This window comes from Schistocerca cancellata, chromosome 9 (genome assembly GCF_023864275.1).
Source record: "Schistocerca cancellata isolate TAMUIC-IGC-003103 chromosome 9, iqSchCanc2.1, whole genome shotgun sequence".
Lineage (NCBI taxonomy): Eukaryota > Metazoa > Arthropoda > Insecta > Orthoptera > Acrididae > Schistocerca > Schistocerca cancellata.
In genome coordinates this window covers 370,221,906-370,234,035 of record NC_064634.1, presented here as the reverse complement: position 1 = coordinate 370,234,035, position 12,130 = coordinate 370,221,906, and the positions used below count along the sequence as shown (strand labels likewise).

General features: G+C 52.5%; 40 non-coding genes across 40 annotated transcripts; 16 read left to right on the top strand and 24 right to left on the bottom strand.

The window, feature by feature from the left end:
- Nucleotides 1-225: 225 nt before the first annotated feature.
- Trnad-guc (transfer RNA aspartic acid (anticodon GUC)) lies at nt 226-297 on the bottom strand. Its single transcript has one exon. It is a non-coding gene; the product is annotated as a tRNA-Asp (tRNA).
- A 107-nt stretch (nt 298-404) lies between these two features.
- On the bottom strand, nt 405-476 carry Trnad-guc (transfer RNA aspartic acid (anticodon GUC)). Its single transcript has one exon. It is a non-coding gene; the product is annotated as a tRNA-Asp (tRNA).
- A 106-nt stretch (nt 477-582) lies between these two features.
- Trnai-uau (transfer RNA isoleucine (anticodon UAU)) lies at nt 583-674 on the bottom strand. The gene is given in 2 exon segments: nt 583-618; nt 637-674. It is a non-coding gene; the product is annotated as a tRNA-Ile (tRNA).
- A 377-nt stretch (nt 675-1,051) lies between these two features.
- On the top strand, nt 1,052-1,124 carry Trnar-acg (transfer RNA arginine (anticodon ACG)). Its single transcript has one exon. It is a non-coding gene; the product is annotated as a tRNA-Arg (tRNA).
- A 287-nt stretch (nt 1,125-1,411) lies between these two features.
- Nucleotides 1,412-1,483, top strand: Trnam-cau (transfer RNA methionine (anticodon CAU)). The gene has a single exon. It is a non-coding gene; the product is annotated as a tRNA-Met (tRNA).
- A 236-nt stretch (nt 1,484-1,719) lies between these two features.
- On the bottom strand, nt 1,720-1,791 carry Trnad-guc (transfer RNA aspartic acid (anticodon GUC)). Its single transcript has one exon. It is a non-coding gene; the product is annotated as a tRNA-Asp (tRNA).
- Nucleotides 1,792-1,898: 107 nt separating this feature from the next.
- Nucleotides 1,899-1,970, bottom strand: Trnad-guc (transfer RNA aspartic acid (anticodon GUC)). Its single transcript has one exon. It is a non-coding gene; the product is annotated as a tRNA-Asp (tRNA).
- Nucleotides 1,971-2,076: 106 nt separating this feature from the next.
- Nucleotides 2,077-2,168, bottom strand: Trnai-uau (transfer RNA isoleucine (anticodon UAU)). The gene is given in 2 exon segments: nt 2,077-2,112; nt 2,131-2,168. It is a non-coding gene; the product is annotated as a tRNA-Ile (tRNA).
- Nucleotides 2,169-2,545: 377 nt separating this feature from the next.
- Nucleotides 2,546-2,618, top strand: Trnar-acg (transfer RNA arginine (anticodon ACG)). The gene has a single exon. It is a non-coding gene; the product is annotated as a tRNA-Arg (tRNA).
- A 287-nt stretch (nt 2,619-2,905) lies between these two features.
- Nucleotides 2,906-2,977, top strand: Trnam-cau (transfer RNA methionine (anticodon CAU)). Its single transcript has one exon. It is a non-coding gene; the product is annotated as a tRNA-Met (tRNA).
- A 236-nt stretch (nt 2,978-3,213) lies between these two features.
- Trnad-guc (transfer RNA aspartic acid (anticodon GUC)) lies at nt 3,214-3,285 on the bottom strand. Its single transcript has one exon. It is a non-coding gene; the product is annotated as a tRNA-Asp (tRNA).
- A 107-nt stretch (nt 3,286-3,392) lies between these two features.
- On the bottom strand, nt 3,393-3,464 carry Trnad-guc (transfer RNA aspartic acid (anticodon GUC)). Its single transcript has one exon. It is a non-coding gene; the product is annotated as a tRNA-Asp (tRNA).
- A 106-nt stretch (nt 3,465-3,570) lies between these two features.
- On the bottom strand, nt 3,571-3,662 carry Trnai-uau (transfer RNA isoleucine (anticodon UAU)). Its single transcript is given in 2 exon segments — nt 3,571-3,606; nt 3,625-3,662. It is a non-coding gene; the product is annotated as a tRNA-Ile (tRNA).
- Nucleotides 3,663-4,039: 377 nt separating this feature from the next.
- On the top strand, nt 4,040-4,112 carry Trnar-acg (transfer RNA arginine (anticodon ACG)). Its single transcript has one exon. It is a non-coding gene; the product is annotated as a tRNA-Arg (tRNA).
- Nucleotides 4,113-4,399: 287 nt separating this feature from the next.
- Trnam-cau (transfer RNA methionine (anticodon CAU)) lies at nt 4,400-4,471 on the top strand. The gene has a single exon. It is a non-coding gene; the product is annotated as a tRNA-Met (tRNA).
- A 236-nt stretch (nt 4,472-4,707) lies between these two features.
- Trnad-guc (transfer RNA aspartic acid (anticodon GUC)) lies at nt 4,708-4,779 on the bottom strand. Its single transcript has one exon. It is a non-coding gene; the product is annotated as a tRNA-Asp (tRNA).
- A 107-nt stretch (nt 4,780-4,886) lies between these two features.
- On the bottom strand, nt 4,887-4,958 carry Trnad-guc (transfer RNA aspartic acid (anticodon GUC)). Its single transcript has one exon. It is a non-coding gene; the product is annotated as a tRNA-Asp (tRNA).
- Nucleotides 4,959-5,064: 106 nt separating this feature from the next.
- On the bottom strand, nt 5,065-5,156 carry Trnai-uau (transfer RNA isoleucine (anticodon UAU)). Its single transcript is given in 2 exon segments — nt 5,065-5,100; nt 5,119-5,156. It is a non-coding gene; the product is annotated as a tRNA-Ile (tRNA).
- A 377-nt stretch (nt 5,157-5,533) lies between these two features.
- Nucleotides 5,534-5,606, top strand: Trnar-acg (transfer RNA arginine (anticodon ACG)). The gene has a single exon. It is a non-coding gene; the product is annotated as a tRNA-Arg (tRNA).
- A 287-nt stretch (nt 5,607-5,893) lies between these two features.
- On the top strand, nt 5,894-5,965 carry Trnam-cau (transfer RNA methionine (anticodon CAU)). The gene has a single exon. It is a non-coding gene; the product is annotated as a tRNA-Met (tRNA).
- A 236-nt stretch (nt 5,966-6,201) lies between these two features.
- Trnad-guc (transfer RNA aspartic acid (anticodon GUC)) lies at nt 6,202-6,273 on the bottom strand. The gene has a single exon. It is a non-coding gene; the product is annotated as a tRNA-Asp (tRNA).
- Nucleotides 6,274-6,380: 107 nt separating this feature from the next.
- Trnad-guc (transfer RNA aspartic acid (anticodon GUC)) lies at nt 6,381-6,452 on the bottom strand. The gene has a single exon. It is a non-coding gene; the product is annotated as a tRNA-Asp (tRNA).
- A 106-nt stretch (nt 6,453-6,558) lies between these two features.
- Trnai-uau (transfer RNA isoleucine (anticodon UAU)) lies at nt 6,559-6,650 on the bottom strand. The gene is given in 2 exon segments: nt 6,559-6,594; nt 6,613-6,650. It is a non-coding gene; the product is annotated as a tRNA-Ile (tRNA).
- Nucleotides 6,651-7,027: 377 nt separating this feature from the next.
- Trnar-acg (transfer RNA arginine (anticodon ACG)) lies at nt 7,028-7,100 on the top strand. Its single transcript has one exon. It is a non-coding gene; the product is annotated as a tRNA-Arg (tRNA).
- Nucleotides 7,101-7,387: 287 nt separating this feature from the next.
- Nucleotides 7,388-7,459, top strand: Trnam-cau (transfer RNA methionine (anticodon CAU)). The gene has a single exon. It is a non-coding gene; the product is annotated as a tRNA-Met (tRNA).
- A 236-nt stretch (nt 7,460-7,695) lies between these two features.
- Trnad-guc (transfer RNA aspartic acid (anticodon GUC)) lies at nt 7,696-7,767 on the bottom strand. The gene has a single exon. It is a non-coding gene; the product is annotated as a tRNA-Asp (tRNA).
- Nucleotides 7,768-7,874: 107 nt separating this feature from the next.
- Trnad-guc (transfer RNA aspartic acid (anticodon GUC)) lies at nt 7,875-7,946 on the bottom strand. Its single transcript has one exon. It is a non-coding gene; the product is annotated as a tRNA-Asp (tRNA).
- Nucleotides 7,947-8,052: 106 nt separating this feature from the next.
- Nucleotides 8,053-8,144, bottom strand: Trnai-uau (transfer RNA isoleucine (anticodon UAU)). The gene is given in 2 exon segments: nt 8,053-8,088; nt 8,107-8,144. It is a non-coding gene; the product is annotated as a tRNA-Ile (tRNA).
- A 377-nt stretch (nt 8,145-8,521) lies between these two features.
- Trnar-acg (transfer RNA arginine (anticodon ACG)) lies at nt 8,522-8,594 on the top strand. Its single transcript has one exon. It is a non-coding gene; the product is annotated as a tRNA-Arg (tRNA).
- Nucleotides 8,595-8,881: 287 nt separating this feature from the next.
- Nucleotides 8,882-8,953, top strand: Trnam-cau (transfer RNA methionine (anticodon CAU)). The gene has a single exon. It is a non-coding gene; the product is annotated as a tRNA-Met (tRNA).
- A 236-nt stretch (nt 8,954-9,189) lies between these two features.
- Trnad-guc (transfer RNA aspartic acid (anticodon GUC)) lies at nt 9,190-9,261 on the bottom strand. The gene has a single exon. It is a non-coding gene; the product is annotated as a tRNA-Asp (tRNA).
- Nucleotides 9,262-9,368: 107 nt separating this feature from the next.
- Nucleotides 9,369-9,440, bottom strand: Trnad-guc (transfer RNA aspartic acid (anticodon GUC)). The gene has a single exon. It is a non-coding gene; the product is annotated as a tRNA-Asp (tRNA).
- Nucleotides 9,441-9,546: 106 nt separating this feature from the next.
- Trnai-uau (transfer RNA isoleucine (anticodon UAU)) lies at nt 9,547-9,638 on the bottom strand. Its single transcript is given in 2 exon segments — nt 9,547-9,582; nt 9,601-9,638. It is a non-coding gene; the product is annotated as a tRNA-Ile (tRNA).
- A 377-nt stretch (nt 9,639-10,015) lies between these two features.
- On the top strand, nt 10,016-10,088 carry Trnar-acg (transfer RNA arginine (anticodon ACG)). The gene has a single exon. It is a non-coding gene; the product is annotated as a tRNA-Arg (tRNA).
- A 287-nt stretch (nt 10,089-10,375) lies between these two features.
- On the top strand, nt 10,376-10,447 carry Trnam-cau (transfer RNA methionine (anticodon CAU)). The gene has a single exon. It is a non-coding gene; the product is annotated as a tRNA-Met (tRNA).
- A 236-nt stretch (nt 10,448-10,683) lies between these two features.
- On the bottom strand, nt 10,684-10,755 carry Trnad-guc (transfer RNA aspartic acid (anticodon GUC)). Its single transcript has one exon. It is a non-coding gene; the product is annotated as a tRNA-Asp (tRNA).
- Nucleotides 10,756-10,862: 107 nt separating this feature from the next.
- On the bottom strand, nt 10,863-10,934 carry Trnad-guc (transfer RNA aspartic acid (anticodon GUC)). Its single transcript has one exon. It is a non-coding gene; the product is annotated as a tRNA-Asp (tRNA).
- A 106-nt stretch (nt 10,935-11,040) lies between these two features.
- Trnai-uau (transfer RNA isoleucine (anticodon UAU)) lies at nt 11,041-11,132 on the bottom strand. The gene is given in 2 exon segments: nt 11,041-11,076; nt 11,095-11,132. It is a non-coding gene; the product is annotated as a tRNA-Ile (tRNA).
- Nucleotides 11,133-11,509: 377 nt separating this feature from the next.
- Trnar-acg (transfer RNA arginine (anticodon ACG)) lies at nt 11,510-11,582 on the top strand. Its single transcript has one exon. It is a non-coding gene; the product is annotated as a tRNA-Arg (tRNA).
- Nucleotides 11,583-11,869: 287 nt separating this feature from the next.
- Nucleotides 11,870-11,941, top strand: Trnam-cau (transfer RNA methionine (anticodon CAU)). Its single transcript has one exon. It is a non-coding gene; the product is annotated as a tRNA-Met (tRNA).
- Nucleotides 11,942-12,130: the final 189 nt, after the last annotated feature.

Below are 12,130 nucleotides of genomic sequence, written 5' to 3'. Positions count from 1 at the left end.
TTTGCAGACTGTGTCGAGCTCGATTATTACGCCCAGAGCGTCGGCTGGGTGCTTTGATTCAGCCTCAGCAGCAAACCCTGAAGTGTGAAGAATGCAAGAACCACTTGCTAAGATGTAGCATTTTTTTAGATTTTGCACCAACTACACTCATTGATCGCAAACGTTATGCTCTTCCGATCCCCATACGCGCAACTCTCGAACAGGTTTGTGAGATAAAAATCGCATCTCCCCGGCGGGGAATCGAACCCCGGTCTCCCGCGTGACAGGCGGGGATACTAACCACTATACTACCGAGGATGCGCTGTAGACAGCTGCCTGTGTGGGGGACACATGTTGGTAGTACCTGCAAACGTCCTACACTATGTTCGGCGAGTGATAGTGCAGCAATTAAAAATCGGATTTGTCTCCCCGGCGGGGAATCGAACCCCGGTCTCCCGCGTGACAGGCGGGGATACTAACCACTATACTACCGAGGAAGACGCAGCTACCGTATCGAATGCACGATTATATTACTCAAATAGCTGATACATCTCGAACGTAGCCTCCTGTTGCTGTCAGAGACTGTTGTACGAAATAAAAGTATGCCCCACGTGAGGCTCGAACTCACAACCCCGGCATTGCTCACGGCTACTGCCTTATAAGTACCGTGCGCTAACCAATTGCGCCACTGGGGCTACGACTCACAGCTCTCAGTTAGTGGTATTCACTTTGCTGCAAACCAGTGGTGGCCACAGAAACATATGTTCGCCACCTGATGCCATACTGAGACTTTGGCACCTGACTACGAATGCTTCGTGCTATTCTTGTTTCATATGCTACGCTTACATGCACATCAACCGGCTCTCGTCGTCGAGAAAACGTGCGAAAAAGCGCGCCTCGCCTTCTGCTACCTGTCGAACAGCGAGAGCAGATGCGTGGCTAGCTCTAAGCTCTGCAGGCGCACTGCGGCCACGCAGCTGGACGAGAGGTACCTTCCTTGGGAGCTTGCTGAGCCGTGGAGAACACTTTTCTTAGCGAATTGCACTTGTCTCGTAGACAAAACGCTGCCGGTGGCCCTGTGGCGCAACGGATAACGCGTCTGACTACGGATCAGAAGATTCCAGGTTCGAATCCTGGCAGGGTCGGCATTTTGTTAGTTTCCGACGCGTAGCTGGGCAGTGGATTTCGTATGTCGCCGCATCGTGGAGTGCTTTGTTACTCCTGTGCTTCTCGCAGCTGTATGTCGAGGCGATCGTGGTAAATATCGCTGCCTGCTAGCGTCAGCGTAGCGTCAGTCGAGCAAAGTCGAGACAAGTCAAGCTGAGAGCTGTAGGAGATGTTACGCAATCACGTGTAGGAGTGTGAAAGCGACGCAGACAACACTGCCCAGGTGTCAGACGTGATGTGACGAAGAGCCAGTACTCTCGCAGACAGCAGAGTGGCGCAGTGGAAGCGTGCTGGGCCCATAACCCAGAGGTCCGTGGATCGAAACCACGCTCTGCTAAAATTATTTCTTTTGCAGACTGTGTCGAGCTCGATTATTACGCCCAGAGCGTCGGCTGGGTGCTTTGATTCAGCCTCAGCAGCAAACCCTGAAGTGTGAAGAATGCAAGAACCACTTGCTAAGATGTAGCATTTTTTTAGATTTTGCACCAACTACACTCATTGATCGCAAACGTTATGCTCTTCCGATCCCCATACGCGCAACTCTCGAACAGGTTTGTGAGATAAAAATCGCATCTCCCCGGCGGGGAATCGAACCCCGGTCTCCCGCGTGACAGGCGGGGATACTAACCACTATACTACCGAGGATGCGCTGTAGACAGCTGCCTGTGTGGGGGACACATGTTGGTAGTACCTGCAAACGTCCTACACTATGTTCGGCGAGTGATAGTGCAGCAATTAAAAATCGGATTTGTCTCCCCGGCGGGGAATCGAACCCCGGTCTCCCGCGTGACAGGCGGGGATACTAACCACTATACTACCGAGGAAGACGCAGCTACCGTATCGAATGCACGATTATATTACTCAAATAGCTGATACATCTCGAACGTAGCCTCCTGTTGCTGTCAGAGACTGTTGTACGAAATAAAAGTATGCCCCACGTGAGGCTCGAACTCACAACCCCGGCATTGCTCACGGCTACTGCCTTATAAGTACCGTGCGCTAACCAATTGCGCCACTGGGGCTACGACTCACAGCTCTCAGTTAGTGGTATTCACTTTGCTGCAAACCAGTGGTGGCCACAGAAACATATGTTCGCCACCTGATGCCATACTGAGACTTTGGCACCTGACTACGAATGCTTCGTGCTATTCTTGTTTCATATGCTACGCTTACATGCACATCAACCGGCTCTCGTCGTCGAGAAAACGTGCGAAAAAGCGCGCCTCGCCTTCTGCTACCTGTCGAACAGCGAGAGCAGATGCGTGGCTAGCTCTAAGCTCTGCAGGCGCACTGCGGCCACGCAGCTGGACGAGAGGTACCTTCCTTGGGAGCTTGCTGAGCCGTGGAGAACACTTTTCTTAGCGAATTGCACTTGTCTCGTAGACAAAACGCTGCCGGTGGCCCTGTGGCGCAACGGATAACGCGTCTGACTACGGATCAGAAGATTCCAGGTTCGAATCCTGGCAGGGTCGGCATTTTGTTAGTTTCCGACGCGTAGCTGGGCAGTGGATTTCGTATGTCGCCGCATCGTGGAGTGCTTTGTTACTCCTGTGCTTCTCGCAGCTGTATGTCGAGGCGATCGTGGTAAATATCGCTGCCTGCTAGCGTCAGCGTAGCGTCAGTCGAGCAAAGTCGAGACAAGTCAAGCTGAGAGCTGTAGGAGATGTTACGCAATCACGTGTAGGAGTGTGAAAGCGACGCAGACAACACTGCCCAGGTGTCAGACGTGATGTGACGAAGAGCCAGTACTCTCGCAGACAGCAGAGTGGCGCAGTGGAAGCGTGCTGGGCCCATAACCCAGAGGTCCGTGGATCGAAACCACGCTCTGCTAAAATTATTTCTTTTGCAGACTGTGTCGAGCTCGATTATTACGCCCAGAGCGTCGGCTGGGTGCTTTGATTCAGCCTCAGCAGCAAACCCTGAAGTGTGAAGAATGCAAGAACCACTTGCTAAGATGTAGCATTTTTTTAGATTTTGCACCAACTACACTCATTGATCGCAAACGTTATGCTCTTCCGATCCCCATACGCGCAACTCTCGAACAGGTTTGTGAGATAAAAATCGCATCTCCCCGGCGGGGAATCGAACCCCGGTCTCCCGCGTGACAGGCGGGGATACTAACCACTATACTACCGAGGATGCGCTGTAGACAGCTGCCTGTGTGGGGGACACATGTTGGTAGTACCTGCAAACGTCCTACACTATGTTCGGCGAGTGATAGTGCAGCAATTAAAAATCGGATTTGTCTCCCCGGCGGGGAATCGAACCCCGGTCTCCCGCGTGACAGGCGGGGATACTAACCACTATACTACCGAGGAAGACGCAGCTACCGTATCGAATGCACGATTATATTACTCAAATAGCTGATACATCTCGAACGTAGCCTCCTGTTGCTGTCAGAGACTGTTGTACGAAATAAAAGTATGCCCCACGTGAGGCTCGAACTCACAACCCCGGCATTGCTCACGGCTACTGCCTTATAAGTACCGTGCGCTAACCAATTGCGCCACTGGGGCTACGACTCACAGCTCTCAGTTAGTGGTATTCACTTTGCTGCAAACCAGTGGTGGCCACAGAAACATATGTTCGCCACCTGATGCCATACTGAGACTTTGGCACCTGACTACGAATGCTTCGTGCTATTCTTGTTTCATATGCTACGCTTACATGCACATCAACCGGCTCTCGTCGTCGAGAAAACGTGCGAAAAAGCGCGCCTCGCCTTCTGCTACCTGTCGAACAGCGAGAGCAGATGCGTGGCTAGCTCTAAGCTCTGCAGGCGCACTGCGGCCACGCAGCTGGACGAGAGGTACCTTCCTTGGGAGCTTGCTGAGCCGTGGAGAACACTTTTCTTAGCGAATTGCACTTGTCTCGTAGACAAAACGCTGCCGGTGGCCCTGTGGCGCAACGGATAACGCGTCTGACTACGGATCAGAAGATTCCAGGTTCGAATCCTGGCAGGGTCGGCATTTTGTTAGTTTCCGACGCGTAGCTGGGCAGTGGATTTCGTATGTCGCCGCATCGTGGAGTGCTTTGTTACTCCTGTGCTTCTCGCAGCTGTATGTCGAGGCGATCGTGGTAAATATCGCTGCCTGCTAGCGTCAGCGTAGCGTCAGTCGAGCAAAGTCGAGACAAGTCAAGCTGAGAGCTGTAGGAGATGTTACGCAATCACGTGTAGGAGTGTGAAAGCGACGCAGACAACACTGCCCAGGTGTCAGACGTGATGTGACGAAGAGCCAGTACTCTCGCAGACAGCAGAGTGGCGCAGTGGAAGCGTGCTGGGCCCATAACCCAGAGGTCCGTGGATCGAAACCACGCTCTGCTAAAATTATTTCTTTTGCAGACTGTGTCGAGCTCGATTATTACGCCCAGAGCGTCGGCTGGGTGCTTTGATTCAGCCTCAGCAGCAAACCCTGAAGTGTGAAGAATGCAAGAACCACTTGCTAAGATGTAGCATTTTTTTAGATTTTGCACCAACTACACTCATTGATCGCAAACGTTATGCTCTTCCGATCCCCATACGCGCAACTCTCGAACAGGTTTGTGAGATAAAAATCGCATCTCCCCGGCGGGGAATCGAACCCCGGTCTCCCGCGTGACAGGCGGGGATACTAACCACTATACTACCGAGGATGCGCTGTAGACAGCTGCCTGTGTGGGGGACACATGTTGGTAGTACCTGCAAACGTCCTACACTATGTTCGGCGAGTGATAGTGCAGCAATTAAAAATCGGATTTGTCTCCCCGGCGGGGAATCGAACCCCGGTCTCCCGCGTGACAGGCGGGGATACTAACCACTATACTACCGAGGAAGACGCAGCTACCGTATCGAATGCACGATTATATTACTCAAATAGCTGATACATCTCGAACGTAGCCTCCTGTTGCTGTCAGAGACTGTTGTACGAAATAAAAGTATGCCCCACGTGAGGCTCGAACTCACAACCCCGGCATTGCTCACGGCTACTGCCTTATAAGTACCGTGCGCTAACCAATTGCGCCACTGGGGCTACGACTCACAGCTCTCAGTTAGTGGTATTCACTTTGCTGCAAACCAGTGGTGGCCACAGAAACATATGTTCGCCACCTGATGCCATACTGAGACTTTGGCACCTGACTACGAATGCTTCGTGCTATTCTTGTTTCATATGCTACGCTTACATGCACATCAACCGGCTCTCGTCGTCGAGAAAACGTGCGAAAAAGCGCGCCTCGCCTTCTGCTACCTGTCGAACAGCGAGAGCAGATGCGTGGCTAGCTCTAAGCTCTGCAGGCGCACTGCGGCCACGCAGCTGGACGAGAGGTACCTTCCTTGGGAGCTTGCTGAGCCGTGGAGAACACTTTTCTTAGCGAATTGCACTTGTCTCGTAGACAAAACGCTGCCGGTGGCCCTGTGGCGCAACGGATAACGCGTCTGACTACGGATCAGAAGATTCCAGGTTCGAATCCTGGCAGGGTCGGCATTTTGTTAGTTTCCGACGCGTAGCTGGGCAGTGGATTTCGTATGTCGCCGCATCGTGGAGTGCTTTGTTACTCCTGTGCTTCTCGCAGCTGTATGTCGAGGCGATCGTGGTAAATATCGCTGCCTGCTAGCGTCAGCGTAGCGTCAGTCGAGCAAAGTCGAGACAAGTCAAGCTGAGAGCTGTAGGAGATGTTACGCAATCACGTGTAGGAGTGTGAAAGCGACGCAGACAACACTGCCCAGGTGTCAGACGTGATGTGACGAAGAGCCAGTACTCTCGCAGACAGCAGAGTGGCGCAGTGGAAGCGTGCTGGGCCCATAACCCAGAGGTCCGTGGATCGAAACCACGCTCTGCTAAAATTATTTCTTTTGCAGACTGTGTCGAGCTCGATTATTACGCCCAGAGCGTCGGCTGGGTGCTTTGATTCAGCCTCAGCAGCAAACCCTGAAGTGTGAAGAATGCAAGAACCACTTGCTAAGATGTAGCATTTTTTTAGATTTTGCACCAACTACACTCATTGATCGCAAACGTTATGCTCTTCCGATCCCCATACGCGCAACTCTCGAACAGGTTTGTGAGATAAAAATCGCATCTCCCCGGCGGGGAATCGAACCCCGGTCTCCCGCGTGACAGGCGGGGATACTAACCACTATACTACCGAGGATGCGCTGTAGACAGCTGCCTGTGTGGGGGACACATGTTGGTAGTACCTGCAAACGTCCTACACTATGTTCGGCGAGTGATAGTGCAGCAATTAAAAATCGGATTTGTCTCCCCGGCGGGGAATCGAACCCCGGTCTCCCGCGTGACAGGCGGGGATACTAACCACTATACTACCGAGGAAGACGCAGCTACCGTATCGAATGCACGATTATATTACTCAAATAGCTGATACATCTCGAACGTAGCCTCCTGTTGCTGTCAGAGACTGTTGTACGAAATAAAAGTATGCCCCACGTGAGGCTCGAACTCACAACCCCGGCATTGCTCACGGCTACTGCCTTATAAGTACCGTGCGCTAACCAATTGCGCCACTGGGGCTACGACTCACAGCTCTCAGTTAGTGGTATTCACTTTGCTGCAAACCAGTGGTGGCCACAGAAACATATGTTCGCCACCTGATGCCATACTGAGACTTTGGCACCTGACTACGAATGCTTCGTGCTATTCTTGTTTCATATGCTACGCTTACATGCACATCAACCGGCTCTCGTCGTCGAGAAAACGTGCGAAAAAGCGCGCCTCGCCTTCTGCTACCTGTCGAACAGCGAGAGCAGATGCGTGGCTAGCTCTAAGCTCTGCAGGCGCACTGCGGCCACGCAGCTGGACGAGAGGTACCTTCCTTGGGAGCTTGCTGAGCCGTGGAGAACACTTTTCTTAGCGAATTGCACTTGTCTCGTAGACAAAACGCTGCCGGTGGCCCTGTGGCGCAACGGATAACGCGTCTGACTACGGATCAGAAGATTCCAGGTTCGAATCCTGGCAGGGTCGGCATTTTGTTAGTTTCCGACGCGTAGCTGGGCAGTGGATTTCGTATGTCGCCGCATCGTGGAGTGCTTTGTTACTCCTGTGCTTCTCGCAGCTGTATGTCGAGGCGATCGTGGTAAATATCGCTGCCTGCTAGCGTCAGCGTAGCGTCAGTCGAGCAAAGTCGAGACAAGTCAAGCTGAGAGCTGTAGGAGATGTTACGCAATCACGTGTAGGAGTGTGAAAGCGACGCAGACAACACTGCCCAGGTGTCAGACGTGATGTGACGAAGAGCCAGTACTCTCGCAGACAGCAGAGTGGCGCAGTGGAAGCGTGCTGGGCCCATAACCCAGAGGTCCGTGGATCGAAACCACGCTCTGCTAAAATTATTTCTTTTGCAGACTGTGTCGAGCTCGATTATTACGCCCAGAGCGTCGGCTGGGTGCTTTGATTCAGCCTCAGCAGCAAACCCTGAAGTGTGAAGAATGCAAGAACCACTTGCTAAGATGTAGCATTTTTTTAGATTTTGCACCAACTACACTCATTGATCGCAAACGTTATGCTCTTCCGATCCCCATACGCGCAACTCTCGAACAGGTTTGTGAGATAAAAATCGCATCTCCCCGGCGGGGAATCGAACCCCGGTCTCCCGCGTGACAGGCGGGGATACTAACCACTATACTACCGAGGATGCGCTGTAGACAGCTGCCTGTGTGGGGGACACATGTTGGTAGTACCTGCAAACGTCCTACACTATGTTCGGCGAGTGATAGTGCAGCAATTAAAAATCGGATTTGTCTCCCCGGCGGGGAATCGAACCCCGGTCTCCCGCGTGACAGGCGGGGATACTAACCACTATACTACCGAGGAAGACGCAGCTACCGTATCGAATGCACGATTATATTACTCAAATAGCTGATACATCTCGAACGTAGCCTCCTGTTGCTGTCAGAGACTGTTGTACGAAATAAAAGTATGCCCCACGTGAGGCTCGAACTCACAACCCCGGCATTGCTCACGGCTACTGCCTTATAAGTACCGTGCGCTAACCAATTGCGCCACTGGGGCTACGACTCACAGCTCTCAGTTAGTGGTATTCACTTTGCTGCAAACCAGTGGTGGCCACAGAAACATATGTTCGCCACCTGATGCCATACTGAGACTTTGGCACCTGACTACGAATGCTTCGTGCTATTCTTGTTTCATATGCTACGCTTACATGCACATCAACCGGCTCTCGTCGTCGAGAAAACGTGCGAAAAAGCGCGCCTCGCCTTCTGCTACCTGTCGAACAGCGAGAGCAGATGCGTGGCTAGCTCTAAGCTCTGCAGGCGCACTGCGGCCACGCAGCTGGACGAGAGGTACCTTCCTTGGGAGCTTGCTGAGCCGTGGAGAACACTTTTCTTAGCGAATTGCACTTGTCTCGTAGACAAAACGCTGCCGGTGGCCCTGTGGCGCAACGGATAACGCGTCTGACTACGGATCAGAAGATTCCAGGTTCGAATCCTGGCAGGGTCGGCATTTTGTTAGTTTCCGACGCGTAGCTGGGCAGTGGATTTCGTATGTCGCCGCATCGTGGAGTGCTTTGTTACTCCTGTGCTTCTCGCAGCTGTATGTCGAGGCGATCGTGGTAAATATCGCTGCCTGCTAGCGTCAGCGTAGCGTCAGTCGAGCAAAGTCGAGACAAGTCAAGCTGAGAGCTGTAGGAGATGTTACGCAATCACGTGTAGGAGTGTGAAAGCGACGCAGACAACACTGCCCAGGTGTCAGACGTGATGTGACGAAGAGCCAGTACTCTCGCAGACAGCAGAGTGGCGCAGTGGAAGCGTGCTGGGCCCATAACCCAGAGGTCCGTGGATCGAAACCACGCTCTGCTAAAATTATTTCTTTTGCAGACTGTGTCGAGCTCGATTATTACGCCCAGAGCGTCGGCTGGGTGCTTTGATTCAGCCTCAGCAGCAAACCCTGAAGTGTGAAGAATGCAAGAACCACTTGCTAAGATGTAGCATTTTTTTAGATTTTGCACCAACTACACTCATTGATCGCAAACGTTATGCTCTTCCGATCCCCATACGCGCAACTCTCGAACAGGTTTGTGAGATAAAAATCGCATCTCCCCGGCGGGGAATCGAACCCCGGTCTCCCGCGTGACAGGCGGGGATACTAACCACTATACTACCGAGGATGCGCTGTAGACAGCTGCCTGTGTGGGGGACACATGTTGGTAGTACCTGCAAACGTCCTACACTATGTTCGGCGAGTGATAGTGCAGCAATTAAAAATCGGATTTGTCTCCCCGGCGGGGAATCGAACCCCGGTCTCCCGCGTGACAGGCGGGGATACTAACCACTATACTACCGAGGAAGACGCAGCTACCGTATCGAATGCACGATTATATTACTCAAATAGCTGATACATCTCGAACGTAGCCTCCTGTTGCTGTCAGAGACTGTTGTACGAAATAAAAGTATGCCCCACGTGAGGCTCGAACTCACAACCCCGGCATTGCTCACGGCTACTGCCTTATAAGTACCGTGCGCTAACCAATTGCGCCACTGGGGCTACGACTCACAGCTCTCAGTTAGTGGTATTCACTTTGCTGCAAACCAGTGGTGGCCACAGAAACATATGTTCGCCACCTGATGCCATACTGAGACTTTGGCACCTGACTACGAATGCTTCGTGCTATTCTTGTTTCATATGCTACGCTTACATGCACATCAACCGGCTCTCGTCGTCGAGAAAACGTGCGAAAAAGCGCGCCTCGCCTTCTGCTACCTGTCGAACAGCGAGAGCAGATGCGTGGCTAGCTCTAAGCTCTGCAGGCGCACTGCGGCCACGCAGCTGGACGAGAGGTACCTTCCTTGGGAGCTTGCTGAGCCGTGGAGAACACTTTTCTTAGCGAATTGCACTTGTCTCGTAGACAAAACGCTGCCGGTGGCCCTGTGGCGCAACGGATAACGCGTCTGACTACGGATCAGAAGATTCCAGGTTCGAATCCTGGCAGGGTCGGCATTTTGTTAGTTTCCGACGCGTAGCTGGGCAGTGGATTTCGTATGTCGCCGCATCGTGGAGTGCTTTGTTACTCCTGTGCTTCTCGCAGCTGTATGTCGAGGCGATCGTGGTAAATATCGCTGCCTGCTAGCGTCAGCGTAGCGTCAGTCGAGCAAAGTCGAGACAAGTCAAGCTGAGAGCTGTAGGAGATGTTACGCAATCACGTGTAGGAGTGTGAAAGCGACGCAGACAACACTGCCCAGGTGTCAGACGTGATGTGACGAAGAGCCAGTACTCTCGCAGACAGCAGAGTGGCGCAGTGGAAGCGTGCTGGGCCCATAACCCAGAGGTCCGTGGATCGAAACCACGCTCTGCTAAAATTATTTCTTTTGCAGACTGTGTCGAGCTCGATTATTACGCCCAGAGCGTCGGCTGGGTGCTTTGATTCAGCCTCAGCAGCAAACCCTGAAGTGTGAAGAATGCAAGAACCACTTGCTAAGATGTAGCATTTTTTTAGATTTTGCACCAACTACACTCATTGATCGCAAACGTTATGCTCTTCCGATCCCCATACGCGCAACTCTCGAACAGGTTTGTGAGATAAAAATCGCATCTCCCCGGCGGGGAATCGAACCCCGGTCTCCCGCGTGACAGGCGGGGATACTAACCACTATACTACCGAGGATGCGCTGTAGACAGCTGCCTGTGTGGGGGACACATGTTGGTAGTACCTGCAAACGTCCTACACTATGTTCGGCGAGTGATAGTGCAGCAATTAAAAATCGGATTTGTCTCCCCGGCGGGGAATCGAACCCCGGTCTCCCGCGTGACAGGCGGGGATACTAACCACTATACTACCGAGGAAGACGCAGCTACCGTATCGAATGCACGATTATATTACTCAAATAGCTGATACATCTCGAACGTAGCCTCCTGTTGCTGTCAGAGACTGTTGTACGAAATAAAAGTATGCCCCACGTGAGGCTCGAACTCACAACCCCGGCATTGCTCACGGCTACTGCCTTATAAGTACCGTGCGCTAACCAATTGCGCCACTGGGGCTACGACTCACAGCTCTCAGTTAGTGGTATTCACTTTGCTGCAAACCAGTGGTGGCCACAGAAACATATGTTCGCCACCTGATGCCATACTGAGACTTTGGCACCTGACTACGAATGCTTCGTGCTATTCTTGTTTCATATGCTACGCTTACATGCACATCAACCGGCTCTCGTCGTCGAGAAAACGTGCGAAAAAGCGCGCCTCGCCTTCTGCTACCTGTCGAACAGCGAGAGCAGATGCGTGGCTAGCTCTAAGCTCTGCAGGCGCACTGCGGCCACGCAGCTGGACGAGAGGTACCTTCCTTGGGAGCTTGCTGAGCCGTGGAGAACACTTTTCTTAGCGAATTGCACTTGTCTCGTAGACAAAACGCTGCCGGTGGCCCTGTGGCGCAACGGATAACGCGTCTGACTACGGATCAGAAGATTCCAGGTTCGAATCCTGGCAGGGTCGGCATTTTGTTAGTTTCCGACGCGTAGCTGGGCAGTGGATTTCGTATGTCGCCGCATCGTGGAGTGCTTTGTTACTCCTGTGCTTCTCGCAGCTGTATGTCGAGGCGATCGTGGTAAATATCGCTGCCTGCTAGCGTCAGCGTAGCGTCAGTCGAGCAAAGTCGAGACAAGTCAAGCTGAGAGCTGTAGGAGATGTTACGCAATCACGTGTAGGAGTGTGAAAGCGACGCAGACAACACTGCCCAGGTGTCAGACGTGATGTGACGAAGAGCCAGTACTCTCGCAGACAGCAGAGTGGCGCAGTGGAAGCGTGCTGGGCCCATAACCCAGAGGTCCGTGGATCGAAACCACGCTCTGCTAAAATTATTTCTTTTGCAGACTGTGTCGAGCTCGATTATTACGCCCAGAGCGTCGGCTGGGTGCTTTGATTCAGCCTCAGCAGCAAACCCTGAAGTGTGAAGAATGCAAGAACCACTTGCTAAGATGTAGCATTTTTTTAGATTTTGCACCAACTACACTCATTGATCGCAAACGTTATGCTCTTCCGAT